The 14,366-nt window shown below is 35.8% G+C and overlaps 1 pseudogene; it reads right to left on the bottom strand.

Annotated features, from left to right (window-relative positions):
- Positions 1-9,852: 9,852 nt before the first annotated feature.
- Positions 9,853-11,059, bottom strand: LOC100591892 (annotated as a pseudogene).
- Between the last annotated feature and the right edge of the window lie 3,307 nt (positions 11,060-14,366).

Below are 14,366 nucleotides of genomic sequence, written 5' to 3'. Positions count from 1 at the left end.
TATTAATGATATAGTCATCAATATTTTAAATACCATCCCCGTGGTCACACCATAACTTTAAAAAAGTGTGCATCCAATCGCCGTATTTTGGATTAAGGTTAGCATCACACTAGCTTGGGAAATAAGCATCTAAACCTGGTTCTATCCTTTAGGTATGCCAGCATGGCTAAAACATGTTTTATATTGGCCCTAAAAAGGAAGAAAAACAATTCCCGGCTATTTTTTTCTACCATTAACCTCTTGAGAGTAGGACTGCTTTAAAAAAATTGCTTTATGATTGACATACAAGAAGTTGTAGATATTTAATGTATACAACTTGTAGTGTTTGGAGATAACTATATACCCTTAAACCCATCATCGCTATCAATGCCATAAACTTGCTTACACATCACCTCCAAATATTTCCTCTCATTCCCTTTGTTTGTTTATGTGGTTAGAGCACTTAATCTTAAGATCTACCCTCGTGGCAAATTTTTAAGTAATTTGCCAAAATTTGTAAGTAATTTGCCAAAAATTTCAAAATTTGAAGTTTCACTTATGCAAAGATTTCTCTTTAAATGTCAACTCAGACTAAAGGAACCTAGAATAGTAGGCAAAGCATTACTCGAAAATGAAACCCTTTCTACTGTAAGCAGGCAATCAAGACTTGCATCATAATGGAGGAAATAAATAAGATGCTTGGCTGTAACTTTGGCTTTTATCAAATTAAAGGAGGGAGAGCAGAGGGAATATTTGCTTCCCTTGTGCATTTTCTCTGAAAGTGGTGTCTTTACAAATTTGTAAAATCATATGTTGAAATTGTATTTATTAAGCCTATGTTAAAAAAATGGTAGAGGAAGCAGTTGGAAATGAAGAATATGAGACAAGTAGAACATTCTGGTCTAAAGTCTCCTCTTTCTAGAGCATATTCCTCTACCAACTAGTGGCTTAGGCCTTGCTTATCCCAAGCTAATATTTTCTTCTCTTCCCCAAGAGCCTGGCAGCTCTTCTGACATTATTGGCCCACAGTTATTGCCTTGTATCTGACTTCCTTTGTGACTGTCAGAGCCAGCATCTCTTAGTGCTTTCTAGAGTGCAACCAGATTCCCCTTTTCCCTCCTGTCTCCTTACCAGTCACTAGAATTGACAGATTACACATGAAGAAAACTTCTCAATATTTTGGCATGGTTAAGAGCACATTTTTTATTTTCCTAGCTGTCAATATTCCAAATAAAAACTAAAAATTTCAGTCAAAGCTAATCATAGTTCTAAGAATGTAAGCCTTATAATTGCTAAATATTTTTGCCTTAAATACAGATTAATAATAAATCTAGGTCTAGAATTACAGTTGCATAGACTTTCAATACTTTTACATTGTTTTTATTTTGAAAAAGAAAACAGTTGTCACAATCATTCTATACATATTTACTATAAAAATGGGTTCTATGTATAAATGACGTACATTAATAGACAACCGACTCATTGATACACCTTGTTTCTCTTTCCATTATAGAGTGAGCATTTTCTCATGGTGTAAAATATTCTACCAAAACCTTATTTCCAATAGGTAAGTACAGTTTCATAATATAGTTATACAATAATTAGTTTAATATTTTAAATTTGTTAGACATTCAAGTTGTTTCCAATTTTCGATTATTTAATATTAAATAGAATATCTTTGCACACAAGTATTTGATTGCATTTCTGATTATCTCCTTAGACTGGGATGGAGGAGTGAATCAGAGTACATAACTGTGTTTTAAGTTCAGGATATATACTGCCCCATTGTTTCAAGAGAAATTGTAACAGTTTATATCCCATCAGCAGAATATGAGCATTTCTGTTTTACTGTACATCTAGCAGCATTTTGTGTAATCTTTCAAAGATATTTTCAAATTTGATAGGGAAAATGACACTCAGTTTAATTTCATTTGTGTTTTTATTGCAAATGTGGTTGAATTTTTTTAGATACATGTATTACCCACTGAAATTTTCTTTTTTGTGAATCATCTCTTTATATCTGCTGCCTGTTTTTTATTTTTAATTTTTTTTAGAGATGGGATGGATTTCATTATGTTGCCCAGGCTGGTCTTGAACTCCTGGCCTCAAGCAATCCTTCTGCTTTAGTTTATCAAAGCACTGGGATTATAGGCATGGCCACCGTGCCTGACTACTTCTTTTGGTCTTTATGCTTTTAACAGTTTCCAAATTAGAAAGGCAAACTTAATCTTTATATGTAACTAAATGTCACTGCATATTTATTTGGGGGAAGATAAACTTGTTACATTTTTCGTAAAAAGAAGTTCTAATAGGAATTCTTTAATTTAGCTATTATGTTTTGCTTTTTAATGTTGCAATACCTTTTAAAACACCATCTTCAGATGGAGCTCAGAATACACTGGAAATCACCTGGTGAGTATGAGAGGTACAAATGGTAAAGTACTCTGCCAAAGGTTTCAGCTCCTAGTTGCTTATCTGGGCTACACTGGGAAAGAGCATTGTAGACTGATGGTATAAACAGTGCTTCATCCAGTTACCTCATGTTTATTTCACTGTTTTTTAGTATCTCTATAGAGAATAGGATAAAAAAGAAGATGAAATATGATCAATTAATTTTACTCCCTGCACTATTTGTCCCCGGGTAAGGAAATGTATTAAAGTTAGTATCTAAAATAAGGTTTCATGAATTATGTATAGATTTCATAAAATTTCTCTCACATTAAATTGATAGTTTACAACAGCTAGGTGAAAAGAGTACATTTAATCAAATCTTTTTATAATGGAACAGTTTTTAAAATTTATTTTTAATTAAAAATGTATGTACACACACACACACCCCTCTTATATAGGGTGCCTGTCTGTCTATAGTGTGTGTGTTATGATGGGTGAAGGAAGGAATTCTCCTGTAGAACTGCAAAGCTGAGACTCTAGATTCCAGGGAAAGACTCTCTTCTGACCCAGTGGTGAAAACCAGGCCGAGGGTCAGTCATAATGAAAAAATCAAAATCTTGGAAGGAGCAGTGAAGTCATCTACATATGTATGAATAGAAATGGAGTGAGAAAAATATCTTATATGCAAAACAAAACATGTTACAAATCTATTTTTTAAAAATTTCCAAATATACTCCTGCTTTTCTGTGGATTTCATTAATAAGAAAGTACATTAATAAGAAATTCTTCTCTGTCTGAGCTTTTGAAACATCTCACATTAGGAACTTGCTGAATTAAGCCATCTGTATATCTTCCACTTGCTCCAGGCAGTGGATTTACGAATAACTTATAGAGAAATTATAACATGCTTTAGTTATTTCAAATGGTTTTAATTAGTCCTCTCACATAGCAGAGTTCAGAAAATTTTACAACATTGAAATCAATATTGTTCAACATGATTAAAAAAATGCTTTTTTTCTCCCAACAAATTCACTTTGTAATAGTTTCTTCTTGGTTGAAGTGTATATATATTTCATGACAAATTTATCATTCAAACTTAAAAACAATCTCAAAATCACTGCTATTAATATTAAATATCGAAGACTTTCTATTATTTTTCTGTAGATGTTTCAGTATCTTAGAGACTAATTTTTAAGAACTTTTAATGTAGTCAATAACTTTTTTAAAAAGCTCTGATGTTTTAAAATCTCAAATGAATTATACCTTTCTCTGAAAGTGAGTAATTGATGAACAAAAGCACTTGGTAAGAATGATATTACTAGCACAGAAGGGCCTGGAAGACCCAATGGGCTATTATGCTGTTCATAAACAAGAGGATTATTCTATCTTTGCATTCTGAACTCTGGATATTATAATTTAATTGCAAAAATTAATAATAATGGTGATATTAATAGAAGACATTTTTATTTTCTTAAGAAACTAAATATATTACAACTCGAGGTTAAATACCAGACTACTTGGAAGCCAAATACAATCCCATGGGGAAAAAAAATGAATATAGTGTCTTACACATTTAAGTATAACAAATAGACTGGGCATGATGGCCCACTCCTCTAATCTCAGCACTTTGGGAGGCTGAGGCAGGTGGATCACAAGGTCCGGAGACTGAGACCATTGTAGCTAACACAGTGAAACCCCATCTCTACTAAAAATACAAAAAATTTGCCGGGCGTGGTGGCATGCACCTGTAGCCCCAGCTACTTGGGAGGCTGAGGCAAGAGAATTACTTGAACCCAGGAGGCGGAGGTTGTGGTAAGCAGAGATCACCACTGCTCTCCAGCCTGGGCGACAGAGCAAGATTCTGTCAAAACAACAACAACAACAACAACAAAAAACAAAACCAATAAAAAAGAATAGGAAATAAAGCAAAACAAAAACAACAATGGAAATGTGAAGTGAAGTACTCTCCTAATTTAGGGAAATCAAAACACAACACAGAAGGCTTTCTGCATTAAAATGAATTTCTAGAAGTCATATCTTAAAATATGAAATCCTGACTGCATATATTGATGGTTTTTCAACTGTCAGTTTTTAACAAGGTAAATATCAGTGGATACGAACAATTAATATGCCTAAAAGGAATGGCAAGCAAATTTTAAGAGCTTTTTAGAAAGCGAGTAACAGAGTGATGAAATGTTAAGGGGAAAAAATGAGCATGGACTATATATATGAAGGCTCCTGTCTAGCAATGACACACACACCGCAAGAACCAAAAAACAGTGCTTATTTCTCATATTTTAGAGTAATCTATTATGTTAAGTTTAAAAAATGAGCCAACCATTTTGAGACTTCCTTTTATTTACTTGGAACAGAAATTGCAATTCTTATTACAAATTATTTGAAACTAAGAGAAAAATATGTAGCCTTAGATTTTAGTAATTTTCAGAAACACTAAGTGAAAGAGTTCTATTTCTTCATTTAAGTATCTTCTGTGATAGGTGACTGGTTCCCAGTGAAGGAAGAGGGAAATCTACCTTGGGTGAAACAAAAAAAATTATGTATAAAGTTAACTCTTATCAATACAAAAAATTCATTTGAAGACAGACACTCAAGCATGGTCTCCTGGGGCACCTGTGCCTTTCTTAGATTCTAGTTTTTTGCTTTCTTGCACTCCAGCTGACAGTGATGCCAATTAGGTACTGAGGCCTTGTGGGTCACAGTCCTTTTGAGATTCTGATGAACACTATGAACTACCTTCCTTTAAAAGTACTTTTATTCGAAGAAAATTATGGCTATAATTTCAGAGACTTCATAGAATCTGAGGTTGATTCATAAATTACAGAACCCAGATTAAGATCCTTGTCCTAAGAAAAAAAATGATATACGTATAAGGAGGTCATAATAGCTAAATTTAAAAACAGCTGGAATTTTGACATATTGGGGGCATGGTAATAAAAAGATCTTTGGTTATTTAATCTATGGGTTTTACCTTTTTAGAAATTACCAATGACAAATAAAAAACTCTTTTGGTCAGAAACACCAAGGTTTTATTTACTTATTTTCAAGGTTAATTTTAATGTTAAATAAATTTGTGAGACTTTAATTTAGTGTTAGTTGAATGAGATATGATCATAACATTTTCTTTGGTGTAGTCAAAGAAAGTCTTTGCTTTAAAAAGGAATCAAACTGGTTTTTATCAAATAGCTTTCCAAGTCAATTTTTCCCAGAGTCAATCATGACCACCATTTGCTTAGAAAAAACAGCTTTTTTGTGTCATCTAATGTGAGTTCAGAACACAGATTTAGGTTCAATAAGCAGTTTGACACAAATAATGTAGTGTTCCCTTAGTTAAAGTGGTATTCAGACATTTTTTTTTCTGGTTTGAGTAACAGGCTATTGATCTATTGAGATGAATTATCACTTAAACAAAAAGCAGAATGCCATGCCTATTTTGTGCATTTCTGTTTATATTCTCATTTTCATTTTTTGTATATATTTTATTTGAAATAAAGCTTTCTAATAACAATGCTCTTTAGAATTCTTTAAAGTGCTTAAATGACATATTTATAAAGATAAAATAGTGCACTATGGTTTTCAATTCTATTTATTGAATCGTCATGTTGTTATAGAAGTAGTTTGTATATACAGAATGGCCCATATTTACATGGGGAGACATAGTTCCTGCTGTGTGTGCTTACACATTAAACCATCTTACTGTAGGTAAATGCAGGTTTTGTTCTATGTAAATAAGTGAGATGATGGGTCTTTTTACTAATCCATATTTACATGTATTGTCTGGATTTTTACTGGTGACAGTGAATCTAGTTAATAACCATAGTGCTCTATGGAAATGTACATTGAAAAGTTAAAAACATCATATAAGCATAAGGGAACATCATTATATGTGAGTTAACTATTATTATTGTTTGCTTTTATGATGTAAACAAATGATCAACATTTAAAACCATGACTGAATTTATTAGTGCAATTCACTAAAATACTGAAATAGTCTTTGGCATGAAATGACCTGCTCAGCTGGGTTAATGTTCATGAAACTATGTGGATGCTTTGTGCCACACAGCTCTGTTGATGTCCACGAAGAGTTATCAATTGTGGGTGAGAGAGGAATTTCAGAGGATAACTGTCTAGTAAAACAAAACATAGCTCTCTAGGCAGAGACAGATTTACCAGGAAACCAATGAAGCACAAGCTTTGAGGCCTCTCACGACCTCCTACTGACCCCTTACTTCCAAGTCCTTGTAAGCGGCCTTAGGAATGCCTGTGAGTATTTGCTTTTGTAACATTCCCAAAAGTACAGTGTTTTGTATGAAATCAGTTAAGACAGTTCTCTCTTTACTTTAGTTTCTTTATATTTTTCTCATGGGAAGTACACTATGGTAACTGGAGTGATTGCAGTCATTTTTGAGATCTGGCTAAAAGGAAGCTGAGGATGCATTGAAATTGAGTGTACTATGATATATTTATGTGGTTCACAGTCTCTTCCATGGATATTCCTATGCCGTTACTACTAGCTTTCACTGTGTAGGAATGACTTTCTATTATCCTCCTTTCCAATTTAGGTGGTGTCAGGTCTCAAGGATGTCAACATCCGAGTCAGAGGCATGTCACTGTATAAACATGCCCAACAGTATCAGACAGTGGAAACGTGTGTAATGATGAAAAACTTGGTCCTGAAATACACATACTCAAAAGCTAGTCTTTGGAAATTTGTCCAAATCCTACGGCTTATAAAAGAAGGAAACAGTAACCTTAAAAATTTACACAATAGCGCTAGCGATGAGCTATGAAACTTAAATAAATTTTTCTAATTTAATTATTATTAATAAAAATTTTCTATCAGCTATGCCAGAAGCCTGAATTTTATCTTCCTATTCTCTTTATAGAAAATGTTATAACACTTTTGTCATGTGAGGAGATACTCAAAAAGTATATAGCCAAAAAAATAGGAAAAAGTGTTATAGAAGTGTGTGAGAAGTATTAATAAAAATATACATTTTGTTTGTATTTTGTATCATAGGTGATATTTTTCAGCTTTTAAAATTATGCAATATGTTGTGATTTTTCTCTAAATAATATTCACTATTGTATCTGATTTTGTATGAATAATTTTGCATTCTTTTTTATAAGGAGGGTCCAGATAGTCAAAGCTTTGGACCTCCTAAAACCTGGCTTTGCCTCTTACTTGAGAACTTTTCAAAGAAGAATGCTAGCCAGTGAATGTTCAGAGAGGAAGGAAGAAGAAGCTGTCCAATGACCTTTTTTCTTATGGCTTTCTAACTTGATTCTTGACATTGTCACCAAGGTCAGCCTGCAGGGGAATAGGTTTCTTTCTCTTTATTTAAGTATCTACATCTCCCCTACAGAAGTGCATCAAAATTGTTTCAATCAGTCATCTTTATTGTAAGATTATTAGTAGTTTTAAATATATATATTCTTTTGGAATTCTTTTTCTACATTGAAAAATATTGCTTTTATTTAAAAAAATTAAAGTTATTATTTTAAAGAACTTGGCTCAAACATGGACAAGGTGAGAGTGGTTCCCATTAGCACAGTTCAAACAGATTTTAAGTTTATGTTATTGTCTTTTTACTAAATGAGAGGCCCTAGAATTACCTACATAATTAATTACAATTTTAGCTTTTAAATGCATGAAAAGATAAGAAGAAGGTGAACCAAAATCACATGATAGATGCTAAATATTCAAGCTTATAGAGCATCCTTTTCTGAGGGAAGCACAACCTATTCCTTGCAAGCTATTAATATCTTGCATCTCCCATCCTGTAGGAGTAATCTGTGGAGAGACATTTGATTGATTATCTCTGGAATCCTCCCCTACCGGCTTCCTTCTCTGGCCCCTCCTTGTCCACATGGGCCTCTGGAGAAACCAGCGAGGGATGACTGGGGATAAAGGCTCGTCTCTGGAGAGGGCTGCCAACCTCACCTTGCTCCAAGTCTCCACAAAACACAACCAACCTTCCAGACACAGAAGAAGCACCTCCTGACTCCATCTCTTTTCCTCGTTTTCTCTCTTTACAAGCATACTGGTATTTTTTCACAGAGAGATAATTCCCATTCACGTCTAGGAAGAAAATTTCGCTCTCAAAACTGTTGCTGAGAGACCCCTTGAAGAGAGAGCTTCTCTGTTCTTCTGGAAGAGATGATTTAGTAAGGCAGTGCTGGAGTTCAAACCGAGCCTCCACAGGCCTACCTTGCTTCACTTTTAAGCTTTTAGGAAGAGAGCTTTTAGAAAGAGAAAATTGCTTTCCAAAAGGGAACTCTAGAAAGAGGAAGAATGAGCAGGGTTGAAACTTTGAGAGAAAATGGAAGGAGTTGGAAGATGGAGGGAGGAACCAAAATAACTAATAAGAATTTCTGGGGCTGGGTGCAGTGGCTCACACTTGAAATCTCAGCACTTTGGGAGGCTGAAGTCGTGGATCACTTGAGTCCGGGAATTCCAGAGCAGCCTGGGCAATATGGCAAGACCCTGTCTCTACAAAAAATACAAAAATTAGCTGGGCATGGGGGTGTCTGTAGTCCCAGCTACTCTGGAGGCTGAAGCAGGAAGATCCCTTGAGCCCAGAGGTTGAGGCTGCAGCGCCACTGCACTCCTGCCTGGACGGCCAAGTGAGACTATCTCAAAAAAAAAGAGAATTTATTAATTTCTTCTTATGAAATATACAATATAGGCCCCCTCTTTTTGCTCCTGTATGAGAATGTTAAGAAAAGTCTTTGGCTTGATGTGCAGTCCTGATTCCTCTGGATTCCTTTTGGGAGAGAGGTTAGAACAAGAACTGAGGCCTGGTTCCAGTAAGTGCCTGGATGTAGGACAGCAGGGTAGCTGACATCCTGGATATGCAAGGTAACAGTGTGGAGAATAAAGGAGTGAAGAAAATTAATAAAACATGGAATATTTTAATAAGACTGCAAGGAAGCATACAGAGACATATGGAAAATACAAAGATAGCAGTTTTATTGTAGCATGGACATGGACTTTATGGCCGGCAATTTGGGCGTTTCAAGCTCTTTATGTTGTTTACTTGTGGTACATGTTTGACAAGTAATTTCCATTTTCCAAGTCATTTTTTCATCTGTAAAATGAGGACACTAATTCAAATAACTTCCCTCAATAGGTTTCTATTTTTGGTGAGAATTATTTTTTTCTTTTCATGTAGTATATATTTTATTAGCTTGTACTAATACATTCTCATATTACAAAGGCGATTTAGTGGAAGAATCTTCCTTCTGATATTTGATTCATGTGAAATAACACAAATAGAACTATACACTCAAAAAAATTCTCATTTAGATAACAAAAAAAAGACAAGTTAAACAACAAAAAAACTTTTCCTTTCTCACAGGCGGACACTGAAGTGGACCTAATTCGGTTTTCCTTTTAAAAGCCCCCACAAACAAAAGTAGTTTGAAACCTATTTAAAATGAATAAAAAATTGGTTTACTAAATTACTGGTCTCCAGCACCATTTTCTGTTTTCGGTTGTTTGGATGCAGGTTCTTCTTTGTCTGTTTCTTCTTTTCCTCTTTTTCATAGGTCCAGTTGAACCATTTTCATCATGTAGCATCATCATTAGCAAACTTTGTTTTCTTGCCCTGAAATTGTACTTTTCCTTTACCAGACCCAGGCTGGGCATCTTTATTACCCTTTTTTTTCCTTTAAATCTGCAACTTTTTGACTTCCATTTGTTTAGGGATTCTTGTTGGTCTTCTATTATTTTTTTCAGTGCTTCTTTTTCCATCTCTCCTTCTAGTACTTCCCAAGTCACTTCTTTGTTCCTTAATTGTAGGTTACCATTATTTGCATCTTTGGCTTTACCCAATGTTTCCTTGGCTTTTTCTTTAAATAGAATTATCCCCTCTTTTGCTCCTCTGATGAAGTCTATCCATTTTATTTCACCATGATTTGAGAAAAGGATGCGTAAATCTTCTTTATAGGTCTGATCATCTAAATCACCCAAAAATTTCAGCAAGCATCCAATCTTTTCTTCTGGAGATTTCATTTCAGCATCTTCTTCGTTTTGCTTCTTGCTCTTGTTTAGCTCTTAATTTAGCTTCCACTTTATTTTGTTTTCTTTCTTTTTTTTTTTTGGCAAAGCAATCATCCTTGAAAAGTATTAGCAGGTCTGTGTCTTTGTACTTCTGGCCAGGGGTCTCTACAAACTTCTTATCAGATTCAATGCTACCAAACACAACAAAAATTGATCCCTTAAATGCTTTATGCAATGTTCTTCTCATCTGAATATTTAGTACTTGACCTTTATCTTCTAACCATTCTTTCATGCATCAAGAGTTGCATCAGTAGGGAAGCCTTTAATATAAACATATATGTTTTTTACATCATTTTAGTACTCATCAGTCACTTCCGGTAGGGGTTTGCTTGGAGACCTTCTGATTTTAGTTTTATCTTCACTGATTTCCATGACTTCTGCCTTGGATTTGCTCAATGCTTCCACAATTACATTAAAGTCTGTTAGACGGTTCAACCTGTTGAATTTTATCGTTATCTCCAAAGGTACCCAGCCTTCATCCAGTTTTATCTTTTCCTTTAAAAAATTGTCCCGGGGCAACCTGAGGTCTCCAAGATAATACCCAATTTGATGACAGATTTTGGCCTCCAGGGCAGCCATCTTTTCATTATCACCATTTTCAGCCATCGTGGCTATAGAGATGGGCACAAGCCTTCGGTGAGACTAGAACGCGGTGGAGGTAAAAAACCGAAAGGACGCAATGAGGATGGGGGTAGCCACAGTCCCGTCTCAAAGCGACCGCTGAACTGCCTGGGCACCAGCCACGTGCGGGGAACCCCAGGCTGCCGCATTTCTCGTGGGGGCAGCCTGGCCACCGCCCGCTCCCGCTCCGCCAAGCCACCTCCGGCTGCGGCCCACGCGGCGCTCGGCCTGAACCTGAGGAAGGCGAGGGGCGAACGGACGGACGCCGCGAGAGGCAGTGAGGAACAGAAACCGTCGCGCACCAGCAAAGCGGGCCCTTTTGTAGCTTCTCTTTGGTGAGAATATTTAACAAATGGTATGAAAGTGCATTCTTGGAATATTTGAACCCTTATTTATATATGGCCACTGTGGTCTCTGATACAAGATAAGGTAATGCTTGTTTATATTGTAATTACTGCAGCTCTAAACCCCACTAGAAATCAGCCCTAAGCATTCTCCTAGCTTTTTCAGTGTTCCAGGCTGTTGCCTCATGTTTAATCCAGAGCAATGCGACTTTTAACATCTAGAATTTGTTGCGTGTTAGATTAAAACAGAAACACAACTTACAGGGTGAATTCCACCTGCCTCAGTCTTCAGAGGCAGGCTATCTGCCTAGCTATTCACCATTCTCTGAGACAGAAGCCAGTTCACCCACCACTGAATGCTCCAGGCATTTTCTCACCTCAGAGTCTAGGCCCAATTCCCTCCTATTCTCCAAGGATAAAGCAACGCTTATCTCTCAAGGCCAAAACCTTGCTCATTTCCCATCTCACATTTAAATTCTTAATGGGTTTCTTTCTCTTTTTTTTTGAGTTGGAGTCTCACTTTGTCACCCAGGCTGGAGTGAAGTGGTGCCATCTCGGCTCACTGCAACCTCTGCCTCTCGGGTTCAAGCGATTCTCCTGTTTCAGCCTCCCAAGTAGCTGGGATTACAGGCGTGCGCCACCACACCCAGCTAATTTTCACATTTTTAGTAGAGACGGGGTTTTGCCATGTTGGCCAGGCTGTTCTCAAACTCAATTGATCTGCCTGCCTCGGCCTCCCAAAGTGGTGGGATTACAAGCATGAGCCACCGCGCCCGGCCCTTACTGGTTTTCTTAACAGTAAAAACACATGCCTTTTCTTCAGGTGGGTACCTCTACCACCACCACAGGGAAGAATCTGCTCTGTAACCCAGAAAAGACTGTCAAAGTATATGGCGATACATTTGACTAAGCCTGGCTTATGTGTACTCAAATACAGACACACACACACACGCACAGTGATTAATGGAGCACGCCCAGTCCAGCCTACATTACCTACTGTTTCAAGTCCAGTTCTGCCGCTGCTGAGCTATTTTTCCTCCAGTCTAGGCTGGAGGCATCTCTAAGGATATCTCCTGGGGAAAAAGGATTATTGTTAGCATATGGGCTGTTCTTGCATTTGATTTAACATTTGTCTCTTGGTCTGAAACATCTGCTTTGGAACATTTCACCTGCAGTATGATTCCCCAGAAACAATGAGGAGTTAGTAACTCCTACTAACAGGCCCTTCCACAGGGGTCCTTCCCAGAATAAATACAAAGAACTGCCTGTATTTCAGGGTGCTAGGTCTGCTAGTATTTTCTCCAAAAGGTAGTTTTTCCAAATACCAAAATAAAAAAGGTTGAGTGACCTTATATGAAGTGATCTTATATATTTGTCATATGACCCTTAGTGGCTATCATTAAAAACAAAAGAGAGAGAATGACATACAGTGTATTTAATACATATAACAAAGATGTTATTTAACTGAATGTGTATCTTAGAATTTGAGTAACTGTTTCTTATGAGCTGTTTTTCACATTATCAACAGATGTTTCAAAGTCAAATCTATTGACATTTTGGGTGCATATTTAGTAAACAATATACGCTATAGTAAAATTTATTTCTGTTAGCTGAATTAGCATGCATTGTCCTTAAACATGTCTAGACCAAAATCTAAGTCAAAAATTTTAAGCCCAAAATGATTCTGATAAAAAATTTTCTTCTTTGAAAATCGTCAGAAATTTTACTACCAAATACACTTGCCCATGGCTGAGTAGGGTTTTCTGCTTATAATATTTTAAGCCATTTTTAACAAATTATAATCAAGCTCTAACAGTCTTCAAACTAAGTACCAAACCATAACCATTAAATTACAAACATGAAATAGCTCTTCTTAACCTTAATGATGACAAATAAAACATTTTATTATTTTGTTTGTATAAATTTAAGGGATACAAGTGCAGTTCTATAATATGGATATATTATATGTTAGTGAAGTCTGGGCTTTTAGGTAACCATCACCCAAGTAGTGAACATTGTAGCCATTAAGTAATTTCTCACCCCTCATCTTCCTGACCAACCCATCTTTCTGAGCCTCCAGCGACTATTATTCCACACTGTATGCCCATGTGTGCACTCTAGTCCCCACTTATAAGTGCGAACATGTGGAATTTGTTTTTCTGCTTCTGAGTTGTTTCATTTAAGATAATGGCTTCCAGTTCCATCCATGTTGCTGCAGAAGACATGATTGCATTATTTTGTGTGGCTGAATAGCATTCCATTTATATGTTTACCACATTTTCTTTATCCAGTCATCTGTTGACAGACACTTCGGATTCCCACAGCACTTCTTACATTGGTTTGGAAATCTTGCCCATCTTCCTGATTAGACTCCTGGCTTTGTTTTATGTTTCCTTCTCTCAGTTTTGTTTGGCCCAATTCTTTTCCTTCAAAAAAAATTTTATATTAATTTGTTTTATTACTTCAGAAGCAATATATAAACACCTATATGCATTCTAACAATTTGAAGTCTATGCAAACATTAAAATGCCCTTTCCTACTCCATTTCCAACTCCTTAAGATACCAACTATAGCAATTTGATAAGTATTCCTACAGACATTTTTCTAAGCTAATACCATCGTTTAGAATGACAGACATGAATATTCTAATTTACAGTTGCAAACAAATAAATATATAATGCACTGTGAAACTTCCTTTTTCACTTGGTGTATGATGGACTTTTCTACAAATTAATACATATTAGATCCAATTTACTTTATTGCAGAATAGTCCACAGTGTAACTTTCACTATAAGTGTTTTAAAATATCTTATGAAAATTACATGAGATAATGCTAATAAATATATTTGCACATTGCGTGACACAAAGCAAGTTATCAGTAATTTTGGCTGTTATTCATAGTAATTATGAGGGACAAGATTCCAAATTTTTACCCCTAAAATACCTCT

This window comes from Nomascus leucogenys, chromosome 11 (genome assembly GCF_006542625.1).
Source record: "Nomascus leucogenys isolate Asia chromosome 11, Asia_NLE_v1, whole genome shotgun sequence".
NCBI classification, from domain to species: Eukaryota; Metazoa; Chordata; class Mammalia; order Primates; family Hylobatidae; genus Nomascus; species Nomascus leucogenys.
Note: the sequence above shows the minus strand (reverse complement) of the source record. Positions and strands in the feature narration are given on the sequence as shown.